The 20,370-nt window shown below is 45.4% G+C and overlaps 1 protein-coding gene across 1 annotated transcript in view; it reads right to left on the reverse strand.

Moving 5' to 3' along the window:
- The window catches only part of ASIC2 (acid sensing ion channel subunit 2), a 1,089,542-nt gene that overhangs the window by 783,679 nt on the left and 285,493 nt on the right, over window positions 1-20,370 (reverse strand). The window lies entirely within an intron of this gene.

Below are 20,370 nucleotides of genomic sequence, written 5' to 3' on the forward strand. Positions count from 1 at the left end.
TCTGTGTGTTAGAATTAGTTTGAACATTTGATGTGGCTCAGGAATCACACACAGTCTTTAGAAACACACAGAAATACTTCAAACCTCAGTTTCCTTACCTAGAAAGGGGAATAAAATACTATTGTGATTGAGTTTGACTAAAAGGAAATGCTCAGTTGAGACTGGAAGAGCTAAACTAAGCTCCTTGCAAAGAACACAGGAGACAATGACCACACGTTTTGCTGGCGTTTGCTTTAGATTCATAGGACAAAGCAGGGTTGCAGCTTAGGCTCCCTTACCTACTATGGAAGGGCCACCAAATGATACCGTACTGCAGGCTTCTTTCTATCTGAGGATATTAATCTTTGCCTATTCCTTTGCTTTTATATAGGGTTGTATAACCTTGTGCCTTTAATCCACTGAGGCTCATCTAGAGGGTGTTGTGAGAGGCCCCTGTGATATCAATGGTGTCCCAATATGGAAAGAGTTCAAGTCCATCTGGAAATTTTTTAGGACTTATGGGAAGGTGCTATAATATGACTGATTACGTAAGAGAGATGAGATCTCCAAGGCGTAGACTCAGGGCTTCCTTTTCTCCTGATGCCTCTTAGCAAAGGATGAACATGGAGATGAACTTGGAGGGAAACAGGAAGATGATGACATGAAAGTGCACGAACTGAAAAAAAGGAGGGGAAACCATGCAGTGTTACTCATATGTGCACTGGTTAAAGATGTTCCTCTTTGTTCTACTTTGATGTTTCATTGCCCATTCCCATAAGACAGGTGGACACAACACAGACTACAAAGGTTCTGAAGATTCTGACAATCAGAACAGTCCTGGTCATCTCACAATGTGGGGCTGCCCAGGGGCAATGGCTGCTGAAAGGAAGGGAGGGTTCTAGCAGAGGAGACACCTAGGGTCACTGTGATGGATGAATGAAATGGAGATGGAAAGTGTCTGTCCCCAATGCAGTGGGCATGTTATAATGGGCATTCATTTTTTAGACTAGAGTTTCCCAAGATGTGTGTAGTTTACTTAAAACCAAGAGGAACAACAACCACTAGCTTTAAGCAATACTTTAAGCCTGGCTGTGACTTCAGGTCTATGCATCAAAGAAGAGGGTCTTCCCTGAGAGAATACACCTGCTGGTTGAGAAAAAAATGAGGTTTGAGAGCAAGAGAGTTGTTTAATGACACTGAGTCATTAAAAAAAGAAAAGCAGAAAGGTCTAGGTGTACTGCAACCACGTTGGGACATAGCCGAGGAGTCCACTGTAGGATTTGGGGAACAGTGTCTGTTTTCCTTGTTAGCTTGGTTCCTGCCGTCTGGGTTCCCAGAATGAACAACAGGAAAATATTTTGGAAGTCTCATTTGCTTATTTTCAGGGATAGCAGGGATGGGGACACATCTGATATTTGCCATGTCTCCTACCACCTTACGATCAATCACCTGGAGGGGAGAAACCCCATGAGTGGGAAGTGACAGTCATGCAGAGGAGACAGCAGTTTGAATCCCTGGGGTTTCGGGGAGACAGGCACAGAATGTTGTACAATCGCTCCAAGGCAGGACATGATGTTAAACACTTTTACTCAGAAGACGCTTATTAAACTTTCTGTCTATACGAACATAATCATTCTAGAATTAGAAGATATCGCATAGCAGCTAATGTTCAACCCAAAGCAGAAATATTTCTTTCTAGAGTCACTGAAAGGAAGGGGAAATTCTGCCTGAATATATTCAACAAAGAGGATTTCAGCATATTCATAGGCAGATCTTTCTATAACGGAGAGGTTTTTTTTTTTTTTAAAATCTATCTCACTTGTTAAAAAGCTGTTCCTTATAATTAAGCTGAAATATGGCCTCGTCACATTTCTTCTTGGCTTGTAGCTAAGGTCGACTTACAACACAATGGCTTGTCCAGACTTACAGGTCTTTCATTTTGTCATCTCATTAGCATCTTGTAACTTCTTCAAATGGCTTCTCTTCTGTCTTATTCTGAGGGAGGAGCAGGAGGGGCAGGGGTGGGGAGGGTTTAGTTTTTCAGACACCAAGCTCTTATCCTCCTTTTTCTTGCCAAAATAAAACAGGGCCCTTTCCCTGTTCTTCGCATGAGTGTGATGTGAGTGTGAGGGAAGATCGGTACCAGTCGGGGCTGAAAACGAGCTTGTGGACTTCCCATCTCTATCAGCTAAGCATCTAGGACTCTCAAATTTTCCTTATAGCATCTCCCTCTTGGTGTTACAAAACGTAATTACATTGCAAAAGAGAGCCCTTAGAAGTCTGGTTGCCCCTTTAAGGAAATACTGAAAAATTCTGAATGTGTATTGGAGCATAAATTTGTTGCACCTCTCTTCACCCCCAGTCTAGGGTTAGGGTTTTAGGGTCATGTCCAACTAGGTCATGGAGAATTATTTTCCCCAGACATGAGATTGACACGGGTTGCAAAAGCTCTGCCCAGTGACCCCTTGTACTCTCTCATGGATTAAGTGTCTCCCGGGTTTCACAATATCCATGGAGCCTCTGCCTTGGTTCAGACCTGGTCCTGAGATCTGGGCTGCCCTGAAGACCAGGACATGCCCTTTTTTTCGTAAAAGACTTTCATTCATTTCCCTCAGATGAGAACATTGCTGGGAAGACTGAGAAAGTTATTATTATTTTTAACCTTTTTTCTGACCTGAGTAAGATAAAAGTTCCAGGGAAAGTTTTGGTCAAAGAAATTTCTACTCCCCGATTTGATTCTGGAGCTGCCAATGTTTGTGTACATACCAGCCCTGAGCTCCACCGGTATCCACATCAGACTCCTCCCTGCTGACAGCAGGCTTGTCTCTCCCAGGATACAGACAAAATTATCCTTTTGCAAGTGCATGACACACAGTTGGGATTTTGCTCTAGAAGAGAGAAAAGGCTCAGAAACAATCCCAAAAAGGAGAGAAGAGAGGAAGGATCGAGAACAGACTCTTTGCTCTCTGACTTGGGACCCCTCCTCGTTGAAGCAGCTGCAAACCACACCACAAACTCTTCCCTGCCAAAGCACCATGGTGAAATATGGGGAAAAGAGGGGACAAAACTGGAGTTTTCCATTGTAACCAACAGAAAGGAGATAACTGGAGTTACTTCTTATCACCTCCACTCCTCTACAGATACCTGTTTCTAGCCTTAAAAGAAGAAGTAGAGTCTGCATGCTCTGTGGTTGGACAAGGTCTTTCTTTTCATCATCCCTAAATGTAGAAATAAGCAAATTTTTAACAAGGTAGACTACCACTGAGGCAAAGTGGTATCAAACTATAGCTGGTTTTGTGAGTGAAGGAAAAAATGGATTCACCACAATTCCTTACTTCTAACATCATCAAGGAAAATACAGAAATGAATGGAGACTTAGAATGATCATAAATACATAGGGCCAGGGTGCAGATCATCACCAGCAGGCAGGGGATCTCAGTTTATTAAACACCAAACACAAGAGTGAGCATCTGGTTGACCAGAAAGCCTAATGAGAGGCTTCCAATGACATTTCAGGACATTGGAGGGCTCCATGGGCAGTGAGATGGAGACTGCCAATTGAATGCTGTCAAATTACCCTTTATTTATACCCTGCCCAGGAGTCTACAGTCAACTAAATCCAACTAAATCCCAAATCTTGAGCACCAGCCAGACTTTACCACTGTCACCTGTTAAAAATGCAATATTGGCATCTAGCCATTATGAAATTAATGAAAATATATTGTTACCATAGGATCCAGAAGCACCATTTGTGGAATATATTTACTCCTGGTCAATATATATATATACATTCCAAGAATAAGATTCTGAAATACACCCAGCGAATTCTTATGCAGGTTCTTTGGAAGGCATGCATGATATTTTTTGTGTGTTGATTGTCATAGCAGGAATTAGAACCAACTCTGGAATGCATTGCTAACATATGGATAAGAAAAATATGGTAAATATGTATTAGGGAACATTATATAGAAGTTAGAAGAAACTGGTAAGATAGATGTGCACCAACATGGTTAGATTTTAGAAATAACGTTGAGTGAAACCAAGTTTGAAACAAGTAGATTTCCATATAGTTGGATAATGTTGGTGAAAAATAGAAGATGAGACAGGAGGGCTGGTGGGAGGCCATATTCTGGAGAAAGCCAGAAGTTAGAATGTAGTTAGTAAAAAGGGTGAATTGCCTTAATTAAGCACACCTACCATAGAGATCAAATATGGTAAAACGGGAGGTTGCATTGAGAATCAGGAACAAAATAGAAAAATGAAGAAAACTGAATTTTCTTTGGAGGTGGTTTTTGGAGAGGGCAGCTGGCAACATTGCCCCCCTAAAACTCAAGGACAGGCACCATGTCTGTTTGGTTCAGCATTGCACTCTAGCATCATGCACCGTGTAGGCTTTATAGAAGATGCTCCCAAACTCTACAGCTTTTGCTATGCTAGTCTGACCTCCACTGCATTGTTGAGGACTCTATTAAAAGTGCACTCTTTTGGCCGGGCATGGTGGCTCACACCTGTAATCCTAGCATGCTAGGAGGCTCAGGCAGTGTCTGGGTTGAGCTCAGGAGTTTGAGACCAGCCTGAGCAAGAGTGAGACCCTGTCTCTACTAAAAATAGAAAAAACTAGCCAGGTATTACAGCAGGCACCTATAGTCACAGCTACTCAAGGGGCTGAGGAAGAGGAACTCCTGAACCCAAGAGTTTGAGGTTTCTGTGAGCTATGACACCATGGTACTCCACCCAGGGTGACAGAGTGAGACTGTGTCTTAAAACAAAAAGAAACTATTTTAATCACTGACATTTTTAATGTTTGCTCTGTTCCAGGTACCATATGAAATATACAGGGTGGACATAAAGTTTGTGAGCAATTTAAATTAGTTTATAATGAACTTTACTCTGTTTATAATTATTATATATTAATTATAATATATTATAACAACAATTATATAGCATACAAACATTAACATGTAAAATTATTGATATTATGATTACTGTAATGATATGCATTATTTTTAATCACATTAAATATAAATTATAATCTATAATATATACACATGTATGTATATGTAATACATATCTGTATATCATTATCTCACGATATCCTCATACAGCTTTGAGAGGCAAGTACCATTACTTATCGACATTTTGTAGATAAGGAAACTGAGGCTTGGAGAAGGTAAGCAGGTCACAGAGCCAAACAGATGGGATCTGAGTCTGAATCTGTCAATTTGTAGCTTTTCCATTACTTGTACTCTTCAGTACTTAAGCACACTGGTGGTCTAACTGTGTGAGACCGAAATGAATTATATCTGAGTTCCTACAGCTTTTTTTGTGTCCATTCTCTATACTGACTCCTGCACTGAAAGGTCAATGGGCATTAGCCTAGTGTGCATCTGTGGGCCCTCTGGGTCCTTCTCTGGTGTGTGATGTTAAGTCCTCAACTGGAGAAGTTTCCACCTCTCCTTGGATCTGTCTGACCCTAAGGTGGTGCCAAGAGTTGCTACCCTACCTCACAAATGTCTTCCCATGTCTTATTGGTGGCTGGGGTAGTCCTTATAGGCTAAGAATTTGAGGTCTGGCTTAACCAGTGGCCTAAAGTTGGCCATGAGCTTATTTTTACAGTTAGTTTTGCCAATAATGAGAAACTTGAAAAATACTGCTGTCCCCTAAACGGAACCAGTCCTAACACTCACAAAATCCATAAAGGTGTAGATACCCAGATAGACCATAATTGTGATTTAATAGTGTTCACTGTAATTTAGCTCCGGGGAAAGGTACTTTCAATTAACCAATGTAAACACAAAGTCTACGTCTCCCATAAATGTTCTCCTAAACGTGCTAATTAAGATCTAGATCCAATGCCTCTCCTATTACACCCTTCCTCCTTTCTCTAAAATGCCACTCTGCGCTGGGATCGCCTTACCCTTGTCTGGACTGCTGGCCCAGTTGTCTTTTGCCAGCCTCTCCCCTTGCCCTACACCTTAATTCACTCCCTACAGGGCTTAAATCTGTTCAAAACTCAAGGCTGCACCCTGTTTAGCTACATTCAACTTCTGGCTTCCTCCATAATATGGCTTCCCACCTCCCCCTCCTATTTCATCTTCTATTTTTCACCAACACTATCCAAGCTCTTCGACATCCAAGTCTTCGTTTGTGCTATTTCCTCTTTCTGAACTACCATGTGAGAACCTGACCTCTTCTCAAGCCTCCCCCCAAATCATCTGGTCATCCATCTGCTTGGATGTGGCACACTCCCCTTTAAGGCCTGCATTGATCTACCTGCTCTTACCTAATGGAATTCAGCTTATATGTTCTTTGCCTCTGCTGCTACCTGACTCTTAATACAGAATTTGAGGCAGCAGTCTTACGTTTGTGTAATCATGTATTTGTGCTCTTTTTCTGAACAGAGTAGAAATGTCTTCAAGAGGGTGAGACTCATTTCTGTGCCTCTATAGGGATTTTCATATAGATGGTAAATAAATGATGATTGTATTAAACTGAGTTAGGGTGACATGATGGGAAGCAGACAGGACCACCTCAATTGTCAGGCTCTTTAAGGTCGAGATGGGGCAAGCACCGAGCATCTTCTAGCGTTCAGAAGTTTCGGTCCTGCTTGAGTGCGTGCCCTGCTGAGTTGCCATGTTGAGAGGCTTCACCCAGATCATGTTCTTTACCTCCCCGCAGTTCTCCTAGTTATTCAGCACAATCTTTAAGATTTGATCAAACATCTGATGCTGCATTCTTAAAGTATCTTCACATAAATAAATAACTACAAATGTCAATAACCATGCCATGGTAGCTATGTGATGTGACTTGAATCAGAGTCAGGAGACTTCCGCTGTAGCCTCGGACATATCATTACATGGTGGTGGAAGTGGGGTACTGAGCCTGAGTTATTTCATGTGTGTGCCTCTGTACACAGCGATAGTTAGCTAATTGGCTAACTAACAGCATGTTGCTTTATGATCTCACACCTGCTCTGGAGCAGCGGTCTGCCATTCTAGCTGCCCATTAAAATCACCTGAGGAGCTTTCAAAATATCAGCATCTTCCCTCAACCCAACCAAATGATACAAAGTATCTGAGGTCTACCAAATATCAGAATGTCTCTAAAGCCCCCCTCTTTGGTGCCAAAGAGTAGCCAGCGCTGAAAACTTCTACTGTAGATCAAGGCTTCTCCGATTCTAATATGCATGCAAACCGCTGGGGGATCTCTGCAGTTTAATTCTGTAGGTGTGAGTAGGAGCCCGGGAGGCTGCATTTCTAATAAGCCTTCGGGTGAGGCCAATGCTGCCAGCCCATGAAGCACGCTTTAGAGAGCAAAACACAGCTGGTTCTGTATAAGTACCTTGAAAGGGCTGTCCTTTGAGCCACCTAACTAACTACATACCCTAATCGGTGGCTTCAAGTTTTAGGTGCTTGTCTTTCTGCAGATTCTGATGAACAACAAAGGGTGTCTAACTTCAGGAAGAATCTAGAGAAGGCTCCAGGGGCAATCAAAATAATAGGTCTAAACAGAGCTACCCACAGATGCTTAAGAGACTCGGTGGAATAGCTGGGCCCCCCAAAACATTGATAAACAATGATAAACTTGCTATCACATTATTACCACCCAGAGTCTTATTAGCACTCCTCAAGCCATCCGTACAAGGCTTTAATTAGTCTAAGCAATGCCAGTTGATCACCCATCGTGGCAGCCACTTCCTCATCGTCTCTCAGCCCCAAACCCACTGTTCTGTACTCTGATGTGTAATTCTGGGGCTGGGACACTGCAAACCACATTTCTCGTTCGCTTGTTGGTTTTAGGGTAACTAAGTGTCCCGGTTTGTCCGAGATTGTCCCTCATGTTAGCACTGAAAGCGCCATGTCCCAGGAAACCCTTAGTCTCAGCTGGCTTGCTGTAGGTTCTGCAAATAGCTGCCACCAGGAGATTGGAAGCAGGGGGAAGGGCTTGTCTTCTTCCCATTTTGTTTACTGTTCCCTTCACTGCTATCCCAGCTAGTGACAGGTACCCCCCAGCAGCAGCAGCAGCAGCAGTCCGGCCTCCAGCTCCTCGTGGTATCCAGACCCAGCCTCATTGCTCTACCTCAGACCTGCCACGGCAACTGTGCCACTCTGTGCTCACTTCTCCTGAGCTTCCAGGTTCTGACGAACCCTTGTTCTCCCAGCTGTAGGACTAGGTTTCTAGTTTCTGCATTTGTCGTACCTGGGTTATGTCAGGATGCTCCATGTTGCTCTTTTATCCCTTTGATGCCTATCTAAACAGTTTCCTATAGTAAATTCCTTCTGACGATATACCCACTGTGGTTTTCCTAATAATTAGCTCTTGGCTGATATATTTGCCGTGTCAACTACTCAGCTGGGCACTAGAAACATATAAGTAAATATGCCACAGCTGTTGTCCTCTAGGGGGAGGCGTGTCCTTATGACGGTGTGACATGGTCTGCACTGGGCAGACTCCACACAGGAGTCAGGCAGACCCAGGGCAGGAGGTTCCCAGAATAGAGATTCAGGGGAAGATTTCAGGTGCTGTGCCATTTGAAATGAGTTTCCACTGTGGTTTTAACAAAAATGGAGGAAGAAGCAAAGACATTATTTCCAGCACAGGGAGCACCTTAGGCCAAGGGATGACACAGTGCACAGCACACATGCTCTAGAAAGAACTGAATGGCCAAAATAAAGATTGTGGGTAGACAAGTAGTAGATGGTGTAGCTCTCAGATGGACCTGTAGTGCCAAGTTAAGATGTTTAGAATTTATTCGGAAACTTTTAAGCCATTAATAAAAGGTTTTAAAAGGGGCCATGACACAAGCATATTATCATGTCTAGGGGGTAGCTTCCAAGGCGGGCAAGTGGGAAACTGAGAAAGAGAGTTGATACCTATTAGTATTTATTTATTTATTTAATTCATTTTTTTAGAGACAGAGTCTCACTCTGTCGCCCTGGGTAGAGTGCTGTGGAGTCACAGCTCATAGCAACCTCCAGCTCTTGGGCGACTACAGGTGCCCACCACAACGCTGGACTATTTTTTGTTGCATTTTGGCCAGGGCCAGTTTCTAACCCACCACACTCATTATATGGGGCCGGCGCCCTACTCACTGAGCCACAGGTGCCACCTCCAGTTTTTATTTATTTATTTGTAGACAGAGTCTCAAGCCCTGGGTTGAGGGCTGTGACATCATAGCTCACTGCAACCTCAATCTCCCAGGCTCAAATGATCCTCTTGCCTCATCCTTCCAAGTAACCAGTTCTATAGTCACCTGCCACAATGCCCAGCTATTTTTTTAGAGATGGGGTCTTGCTCCTGCTCAAGCCGGTCTCAAACTCCTGAGCTCAAGCAATCCACTTGCCTCAGTCTCCCAGAGTGCTAGGATTACAGGCATGAGCTGTGCTTGGCCTAGCAGTTGGTTTTTACAAAAGCTTTTGTTCAATCCATGGTTGTCTGTTGTAAGAAATAGGAAGATGCTTTAAATAAAGACCAAGAATATGAACCCAAATCTAGGTAGCTAATTGCCTGAGGTACCTGGACGTACATGTATTTATACACACACAGAGAGAAAGGCAAGGTGTTTTGGTTGCAGGAATAGAATGGCTTCTTTTGAGGGCACATTCACAAAAGTGGAGCATCTTAGTCCGTCATGAAGAAGGAGGTGGCTATTCTGATGACAAGTGTACGAGTTTGAGGGTGCCAGACGACGTGGGGCAGACTTGATAGAGAGGGGAGGATCCCTTAATTTTCAGGGACTCAGAAGCCATTTGGAGGGGAGATACTTGTAAAGAAAGACTCAGCTGGGGAGACATAGTCCTTTCCACAGGCGAGATGTAGAGAACAACCAGAAACACCAGGCAAATGTGACAGACGGAAAATTCTCTGGCAAGTGGGGGAGGTGTGGACACGGGCACGGGCTCCAGGGGTCTTTGCCGTCAGCTTTGCTGGCCGTCTGGGGGGAATGCTGCGAGGAAGTGAAAAGGCTAGTGGGAGGCTGGGACCGCATAAATGGACCTTTTACTAATTTTTTCTCCAATTAAAGTCTGAAAGCCAGGCTTTAAGCCTAAAAGGCTGGAGGCTGTTAGCCACCTGAGGAAAGGCTGTTAGAAACAGGGGTGCCAAGACTGCCGCATTCTGTGTATGTGCGTCCCAGATCCAGAATATCTGAACCACCGGGCTCTGTTTGATGCTGAAAAGGCCCATTTCGAAATCCGTCAAAGAAAACGTTGCTTTACGCAGTGAGAAGCAGGAATTGGGAACAAGCTGTCCCCAGGGAGAGCCTGGGCAGTAGGAGGAACATTGACCGTGCTCTAAAGCCCACCTGTGGGGGCAGAAGCCCCAGAGAGAAGAGGCCATCTGCCTGCCTGAGTGGTCACTCCTGACGCTTTAGCATCATCTCAGGGAATGACTGAGAAGATCTTGCAACATCCTGCACTGAGGTTTAAACATAAATTTACAAATGCCCAGGAGATGCGGAGTGGTGTCAGCATCACACCTGGGACAATTCTGGGATGATCCAGTGGGATTCAAGTCGCAAAGGAGGCCATGGTACGATGGAACGTGAAAGCAAAGTCGATGCATATTTGAGAATGGAGAAAGAGAGAGGGCGATTGTCTTGTTCTGCCCCAAACACATGCAGAGTGACGTCAGGCCTGGATATGACCTACTTAGAGGGATGGTGACACGTGGGGGAGAGAGAAAAGCTAGGTTGTCGGGATGAGAAGACAGATGCCCAGAAGAGCCGCTCACTGTTCTGACACGCGGTGGGCTGTCTAGTGAGAGATGGATGAGACCTGTTTGGAGAGGCCCCAGAGGGGAGCGCCAGGACAGACGAGTGGAATTCCAAGGAGACAGATTTTGATTTGACGAAAGGAAGATGGTGTGGCAGTTAGAGCTGAGCTCTCCAGCTGTGGATTTGGCTGCCTTGAAGGCAGTACATCCAAGAGGCGCTCAACAGAGAGCCTACTTCTCCACCCATACACAGAGGGTGGAGCTCTGTATTCCTCACTGCCCTATATCATAGGGATAGTTTTCTGTGTTTACCTGTTTCCTTACTGATGGCCCCTCTTCCAGTAGAATGTAAAGCCCCTAAGAACGAGGACCATAGCTGGCTTATTCCCTGCTGTATTCTAAGAACTAGAGAGACAGATGGCCAATGAATATGGAATGAGAAAGCTGAAGGCTGGGGGAAAGACTCAATGCCCCTTCCAAAGGGAGGTCTTGGAAATGGTGTTCGTAACTTAAACAAAAATTCCTTTCTTGAATAAAAGTTCACACGAGGCCCCCAATATACAAAATAGATTAATGTGGCTTTTTTAATAGTGTAGATTTATATCATAAGTCTTAAGGTTCTTACTCTGTTGTCTAGGCTGGAATGTAATGGTGCAATCATAGCTCACGGCAGCTTCAAACTTCTGGGCTCAAATGATCCTCAGCCCCCAAGTAGCTAGGACTACAGGTGAGCACCATCACGTGCCCAGCTAATTGTTTAACTTTTTTTTTGGTCAAGAACTGAGTCCTGCTGTGTTGCTCAGGCTGGTCTCAAACTCCAGGCATCAAATGATCCTCCCGCTTCAGCCTCCCAAAGTGCTGGGATTTTCAGGCATAAGCCACGATGCCCTGCTAACATTTATTTTTATGTATAATAAAAAAAAGAATCGCTGAGAACTCTGAGATTGTTTTCATAAATGTGATAAAACTTTTGAAACCAAGGCTGCTAGAATACTTAGAGTATAATTTTTTCCTCAATTTTCTTTTACTTGCAGAACACTGAGAAAACCCTGATTCATGCAGAGAAGTGGCTGCAAATGGTACCAGTCTGCAGTGGCTCATCTGGCAATCTCAGGATAATTCTTCAATTAAACGGATGCAAGAGCTTGCAAAGGGAGTAGTTGGAAAATTGAGCTCGGAAGTCAAATCTCTTACAGTATGTAACAGCAGGCGGTGCCTCTTATCCTATATTCAAAAGTCAGGCAAGAAGAGACAAAACTTACAATGAGTGCGAGCGCTATTTTGATGTGTGACACTATCATGACTCTGATGACTTATACGTTCTGTTATAATTGCATGAGCAACCATTGAGCTCTGATGGGAGTCAAGCATCCTCTCCTTGCCTAACTCTTCATTGAACAGGAGGCCATGTCTCTGTGCTGTGAAACTGTATAATTCTACAGGTAGAATGATGCTCAGGCCTGAGGTTATCTCTAAAAAATCAGTGCAGCGTGAGCACAGAGAGAATAAGTCATTGGAAATCAAGAATGGCGGAGTAGGAAGGAAAGAAGGGGTTAAAAAAAAATCTACCTAATGGGTACTATGAACGCTATTCAGGTAAAGGGCACACTGAGAGCCCTGGCCGACTCCTTATGGAAGCTATCTATGTAACAAAAACATTTGCACACCCTTAATATTTTGAGATAAAAAAAATCAGTGCAAAGAGGGAAGGTTCATAATCAATGCTTCAATTTCATGCTCCTGTAGTCCTAGTTACTTGGGAGGCTGAGGAGGGAGGATCGCTGGACGCTGGGAGTCTGTGCTGTGATCACACCGGGGGTAGCCACTGCAGTCAAGCCTGGGCACCATAGAGAGACAGCACCTTAAAAAACAAAAAGCCAAACAAACAAACAAAAAATAGTTAAAGAAAAGTTCTGATGTATATGGTATGTATAACTCTACTGGGAGAACTCTACTGCACAAAAGTGTCCCAGTAATAAAAGTTAATATCTTCGTGGCTAACAATTTGGCATAGATCATATTTAAGTTCCATATTGTTCTTTGAAGTGACCTTTACTAATTAAGTATATACCAAAATGAAATTTTAATTAAACATTCTTACAGGATTTCTGCAACATTTGGACTTAAATGTTACTAACCAAAGCCAAATGTAAAGGTTCCTTGTGGACCTGAGTTTCTCTGACTAGATGGGGTGTAGTCACAGGCTTCTAGACACGTGGGCTGACCACGGCAATGAGGGTAGAGTAAGATGGGCCTAATTATGGGCTTTGACACTAGATGGGCTGTTTATAAGCATCCAGCTAAATAAGGCCCATGACCCCCAGACTCTCTGCCCCAATGTTGCTGGTGTGGCAAAGGAGATTCTTCTGTACTACAGAGAGCAGAGGGGCAGACAGACAGAGATCATGGCTACGGGATCCCCGCTAGGGATGTGGTCTTCCAAAGAGACAGTGGTGACCTTCCCTTCCGTAAGCCAGCAAAGGGAGAAATAAATTTTCTCACCCAATGTATAGAGGTATCCAGTTGCCCAATATAAAGTGTCATCCGATTACTTAACTCTATCAGTGATTGTAAATGTCAGATTATAATAGCTATCAACATTTATTGAATATTTACTACACGCTATATATTTCCACGATAATTTGTATAAGTCTCTCTAGCAAGTCTAGAATTTCTGTTTTCATCATCCCCATTTTACAGATGTGAAAACTGAGATGACAGATGTTAAGGAACTTGGCTAAACCTATGCAGCTGGCATGCGCTGGAACCGTGACTCAGACCCACACAAAAACTCCAAACTTTTAACCACTTTAAAAATCTGAACAGATCATGGGGGAAGTTAAGCTCAGGAGCTGAAGTCACTCAGAATACCTGGAGTTTTAGAAAAAATTCCAGAGTTAGAGAAACCTAAAATTGGATAAAGTTCTGCCAAATCAAGTAAGTGCTATACCATTGATACCCAATGTTATTATTTGATTGCTACCCAATTTTCATCTTAGCCTATAGTGAGATCTCTCTCCCTCTCATAGAAAGGTCCTCCAAATGTAACATTTATCCAAAGGGAGAACAGATGAACTCAATCTGTTTTGCTTTAGAATAATAACACCAGAATGCTTTTCTAGTGTTGAGGGAAGGATGCATCTATAAATTCCGTGTTGAACTTTGGTATTTGCAGGGGTGGGGAAAGGGGAGCACTGAATGCGTGAGGTCATATGGTAGAGTGGGAAGAACAGCACGTGGGGGGAAGACCCAGGTTCTGCCCTAAATAGTTGTATGTCCTTGGACTGTTCATTTAACATCTCTCCATCCCAGTGGGGATAACATAGCCTCATGGGCTTGATGGGATAATGCAATGCTCCTGTTTTTAACACCTGTCACACAAAGGGCCCTTACATGCTAACACTCTTCCTTTCTACCTTCATCTTTCTCATGTAATTTATATACATATGATCAAAATGACCACAAATACCCCACACATAAACCCAAAGTGAATATATTATTGAATACTGTGATAAGAAATTGGTGATTCTAATGAGGTGTTTATAAACAAGCGACTAAAAGTTATCTTTTCTCAGAGTCCCCACTGCCCCAACCTTGCCCAAAGCTCGTATCAGAATTAGGTGCTAAAAGGGAGGGTTTTTCTACTGCGGACTTCCTTCCATGACTTCTGAATTGAAGGGAATCTGGAGAATTCAAGCAAAGACCATCCTATTGTTTTCCGCATGACAGAATTTTGCCTAAGATTCCAAAAGCCAGAAATATCAAAAGCAGGAGACACTGGATTCAAATGAAACCACTAAGTGGAAAGTTGAATGAGCGTTAAAACACGTCCACGTATGGGCCCAGTGAGCGTCGGCTGTTCAGACAAGCTCTGGCTTTGGGACTCTTCTCTTGGCCCAGATGGGAGCAGGTCCTGGCTCCTCCCAGACTGGGTCTGTGGGAGGGAATCCAGCTGGCAGGAAAGAATAGCTAAGGGTCCAGCCTGAACTTGGCTGGAAGGCATGTCCTGGTCCTCTCAGGGGCCAATGTCCACTTGCTTCACCTGCCTGAGGGCGCATCTCTGTAGCGGTGGCCTCACTAACAGCCCTTGGTCATGGCCCTTGTTCTGTGGACTCTCACGTGCAGAGTGTGACAGGTGAGGATGAATGAGTTAGCTCTAAATTCAGCAGGTAAATTAGAGAGAGACGTGTACGATGCCACTCCACCATAACGACTATTTTTCAGTCAGCTTAACATTTCCAATCTGACTCTCTTCAAAGTGGAATGTTTGCTGTCAAACACTTGCTCACCCACCCACACAAACAACGCTACGTCTTTCCCAGCCCACACCTGTGAGCAGTTAGGGTTCCTAGTGGTCACCCCTGGAGGCATGGTTTCTTTCCTGGGACCTGATCCTCGAAGGCAGAGGCAGAGGACCAGGAAAGCACAATTTTTCAAGCCCACCAATGTCATCTCCTTTCCCTGGAAATGTCATTTCAGTGTCCAAGGATCTCAGCAAGTTCTTATTCGAGTTCACCCAGGACAGCCTTCCCAAAGCAGCAGGGAAGAGTCCCTAAATTCCACCCAGGCCTCTTTGCCTCTTTTCTGGGAGACAAAGGCATCGAGTGGGGCAGAAACGGGAGTCTTAAAGGAGAAAGTTTCTATTAGCTTCAGGCTCTATCATTGCCACGTGACCTGGGAAAAACTCACCTGGTCTCTCTGAGCCTCAACTTTCTCCTCTGACAAGTGGGAACACAGCCCCGCCTCATGCATCCAACTCTCTGCTGTGAGGTCATCATCCACTAAGTAAGGCCTGCAGTGACAGTTCTCAGCCGCCATCACTTTCCTCTCTTCTGCCCGACACGCTCTATTCCCTGCCCTGCTCCTTGGGTACAGTCACTCTCCCCCTCTACTCTAGATGGCATCTAGGGATGCTACTGTGCCCTCAGCTTGTAGAAGGAGATAGGACACAGCCTGCTCTCCCCACTAATTCATCAGCCAGTATTCCTTGAGAGTTCTCTTGCCTTTCAGGGGCAGAGGGGAGAATGAGGTTGTCTCTATTATTGAGGATTATCTGGAGGGAGAGGTGGGGGAGCAAATGACAGGGTCCTGTGATGCCGGCCAGCAGAGAGGGAGGCACAGCTTTATGCAGGGGGGCCTGGGACAGAGGCTACCAGGAGCAAAGGGAGCAGGCACTAGTGGGGGGGGGGGTTGGAAAGTGCAAAAAGCATCCTAGCCAAGAGACACAAATGCAAACAAGTGGAGACAAGCAGGGGAATGGCTCCCTCCAGGTGCCTTGCAAGGTGCATGCGCTGTCCCTGCTTGGCAGAAGAGAGCCAGGAGCTGAGAGAGGTAAAGAGACTGGGAGGGGCCTCTCAGCCAGGAGGCTGCAGAGAGCAGGTTGGAACCTACAGAAGCCGACTCCATAGCTCTTGGCATTACACTCTCTGCCTTTCCAAACAGAGGGTGGTCCACACGGTCCGAGCAGCCGCCCTGATCACAGCAGAAGTCACTGTGGCCTTTGCAGGAGATCTATTCTATCAGAGCTAAGATGAGCCCATGAAGCAGGCATGTTTACGATGCCCACAGTGGACGTACCAGCTCAGGAGCAAGCCTCCAGGCTACCCAGTGGGGTGAGGAGCTCCCCTTATTTCTGCTTTATTTTGTTTATTTTAGCCAGCATCTCAGCTTCAGGCCTTAGTTTTCTTCTTATCTGCCCAGCCTCTTGGGTCATCTACCTTTTCTTTCTCTGCTCTCTTGAAAGTGAACCACTGCTTGAGAAAGGTGATGTGGGCTCACCTGCTTCCACGTGAACGAGGGGCGTTAGAACCTTAAAAGCAACAGAGGATGAGCGTCCAGGGGCTGGTCCCCTTTGTGCTTCAAATGAGCCAAGCTTTACAGGCTCTAAGGCTCTCAGGGACCTCTCACTAATCTTTTTATCTGGATATTTATACAGCATTCTGCAGCTCTGACTTGCCTCAGGATTTTATAAAGGAGCAGAAATAACAATGTCAGCATTTCAGGTACTCAGTAATTCCTGCTTCCCTCCCCTCCCGAGGCTTCCCAGGCAGCGGCTGGGTGGTGCGGGTGAAGGAGCAGAGAGGAGCCTGGGAGGCTGACAGGCTCTAGTCAAGGGCCCACAGTGCTCCTCAGCAAGGCACTCAGCCCTCAGGGGCTCAGCCAGGCTAACTAGGAAAATGGGGGGAGGGAAAAGCCGTCATTGTTAAGCACATTATATGCACATCATCCACCCCATCCTATGATAGGTAGATGTTGCTGTGATGCTGGAGCTCAGGAAACTGAGGCTGCAACAGTGCCTTTGCTGAAGCGACACTTAGGAAGAGACAGGTCCAGGCTACTAGTTGATTTCTGCACTATTCTGCATTTGTGTTTCAGAAAGTTGACCTAACTTTTTCTTTTCTTTCCTTTCTGTTCCTTTTCTTTTCTTCTCTTTTTTCCCTTTCTCTTTCTTTCTTTCCTTCTCTCTCTCTCTCTTTCTCTCTTTCTTTTCTTTCTCTCTTTTCTTTTCTCTGTCTTTCTTTCTCTCCCTCCCCCCTTCTTTCCTTCCCTTCCTCCCTCCCTTCCTTTTTTCTTTCTCTTCCTTTCTCACTCTCTCTTTCTTTCTTTCTAGTGGACTAAGTGGCTTTTCTTTATTATTAGAGAAAGCCAGCATCACAAAGGACTTAGGAGTTGGCATTGAGCCCCTTCATCTGGCCAATCGTGGTACCACATTGACAAAGTGCTGCTTTTGCTGTATCCGCCCCTTGGCCTGGCCTGTCTTCTTCTTCACCTTAGGAGTCTGGCCTCTCATTTTCCCAGCATGAGCCAAGGAGGTATGGACTTTACCTCTAAGCATGCAGCTGGCTACTTCTAGGGGGTGCCCAGCCCACACTGGCCCAGAATACCTCATCCTCTAGGGCAGTGGTTCTCAACCTTCCTAATGCCACGAGCCTTTAATACAGTTCCTGTGGGTTGTGACCCCCAGGTTGAGAACTGCTGCTCTAGGGCATGCCTGCCAGGAGCATGACTAGATCTTCCAGGGAGATGCTCTCCAGGGAGGCTACGTGACTCTTGATCTGGGAGGCCATCTCCGGGTGGGTCACCTGGAGGGTGTATAGTTCCTGGGTGGGGACAAAGAGCTATAAGTTGGCATCTGGGCCACACCCCCGCAGATTGTGGAGGCAAGAAAGGGGAAGGAGAGAAGACACCCCTATCCTCACCACTGGCTGTGTGCCACGTCACTGCTCAGTTGACCCAATCTTCACAATACTGTCTATTAAAGTTCGAAGTAGGACCTGGATCATTTGCTTGCTTGCACCAGTGAGCGAGTGTGCTCATTCCTTAGTGCACTCATTTTCACATGTGCCCAGGGCTGACTCTGGGCCAGATCCTAGGCCAGGAGCAGACACCACCTGGGACTGCACTATACTGTGGTAGTCACTGATCCTTGCAAAGGTCCTAAGAAGTACAGATCATTCTCATTCCCATTTTACAGTGGAGGAGACTGAGGAATCAGAGACACCATGTGACTGGCTCAAGGTCATGGTCAGTAAATGACGAAACTAGGATCCAAGCGTAGGTCTGTTTTCCTACAAATCAAGCTATCTGCCTCCAAGACTCAGGAATGGATGAGTGGGTGGGGGTGGGGCGGCCTTGGAAGGTGAAGGTGAAGATTAGGAAGAGTTAACCAGTTGAAGAAAGGAGAGCTGAAAAATTTTTGCAAGGCTGCTTCTGAGACTGGTCAAAGGCCAACAGTCTGGGGAAGCAAGCAGGACTCAGGCATGAAAGAACTTCCCATGGCATGAAAGAGTTTGGATTCTGTCTTGAAGGCAACCAGGAGCCAAGAAGAACTTTAGTCCAAGGAGGGAGCTGGCCTGATTCGCATTGTAGGAAACTCACTTTTGCAGCAGTGTGGACTGGACAGAGGCAAGACGGGGGGGGGGGGCAGGAAAGAAGAAGATGTAGGTATAGTCCTGGGTGATTAATTGCAAAGCAACGGCAGTAGGTATGCCAAGTATTTTTTGAGTTCTGTTGTGCTAAAAGTATGTTGTTTCTTGGGGGAAAAAAAAAACCCACATCCTAAAAAAGGTAGTTCTTGCCTTACTGAAGCTTGTACATAGTCTAACTGCCCATCACACCTCCATTGCTGCTCTCTTCAGGTGCACAAATCAGGTGCACTGAGGTTTTGGGACCAGTTTTGAGATTGGGAAGGTTTGGCAGGGAGCATGGGAGCCACAGATACAGCAGACGTACTGGTGCCGTGGGCACCTCCTCCCCTTACACTGAGCGCTCCTGAAAACCGTGCATCCATCACAAATAAAATAAAGTAAAATAAAGACTGAGCTGCTATGACGTGGACCAAAGTGTCTCATCGTATGGCCCCCGTTTACTGTGGTTTCCCCAACACACAGAAAGACAGTTAATGGGTTCCATTTTTCTCCATGTTTAGTTCTTTTCGCATAAATTTCCTTAAGCCTCTGGCAGCAATTACCACTTGTCTGCTAGCGAGTACCAGCGGATGACAAAGGGAGCGAACAAAAGCAAATACATATGAAGGGGGAACTTGAAAAGGGTTGATCTGCTTGGCTTGATGTGGAGTTTTTTTGGGGGGGCACGTTGTTGGTGGTATGCTTCCTCTGGGCTGTGATCGGATAGCCACATGTAATAAAGTCGTATTTCCTGCAGGTAGAATTGTCGCTAGTTCTTATGACAGGATGGGCTCTATCAGCTGGTGCAGGCATGCAGCCTGGTGCCCCAGGCATCCCAAGCTGCCCCTGCCAGATGAATTTCCTGTTTAGGTCATTCAGACACATTATTCCCTGGCATCCTGGAGCCACCACCTGTATGGAGAAATACAATCCCAGCGAAATGACTTGGTCTGGGTCGCTCCAGCTCATTAACCTGTGGGCAAGTCTGGACAACTACACACAGAGCCAGTCAGTGCCAGGGGTTTAGGGAACCCCGGGCAGGGGGAACCTTGGAAAGATCCCTGATGAGGGAGTTAAGAGACTTGGTTCTACTTTTGTTGCTACCAAGGGACCTTGAGCTTCATTTTCTTCTTCTCTAAAAGGTGAAGATCTCAAGGGAGTGGGGGGAGACAAAGTGATTTCAAAGTTCTCTTTCAGTTGGAAAACTTGGGGATTTAAGGAGGAACTGCCTCCTGTGGAAAGAGACTAGTAACTTGTTGGTCCCCACCTGCCAAAGTAAAGGCTCTCTTAGAAGCAGACATCCCAGAAGGAGAGGACTCTTGGCAAAGAAAGGAGGGGGACTCCCTTCTGCATCCTCCTGTTACCACCCAAGAGGATGGGGCTGATGTGTCACAGATGATGATCTGGGCAATGCTGGGAGAAGATGCCCAGGAATGGTCAGTTCCACTGATCGGCAGAGGTGGAGTGAGGGGAGGCTTCCAGAGTGAAAGAGAGAGAAACTCTCTTGTGAAACTCACAGCCTGGTTTCAAAAACAAACCAACAAAAAACAACAACAAAAGAAGAATGATCTCCTGCTTATTCTAGAAAATGCAGGCTGAGGATTTGTCTAAAAGTCTAAGTCAGGGTTCTCAGCCTTCACACTACTGGCACTTCTTGGTTGTGGGGAGGATGTGCTGGGGAGAATGTCCTGGGAGGATGTCCTGGGGAGGATGACCTGGGAGGATGTCCTGGGAGGATGTCCTGGGGAGAATGTTCTGGGGAGGATGTCCT

The sequence above is a fragment of the Otolemur garnettii genome, unplaced genomic scaffold, assembly GCF_000181295.1.
Source record: "Otolemur garnettii isolate 467f Iridium unplaced genomic scaffold, OtoGar3 scaffold00112, whole genome shotgun sequence".
Lineage (NCBI taxonomy): Eukaryota > Metazoa > Chordata > Mammalia > Primates > Galagidae > Otolemur > Otolemur garnettii.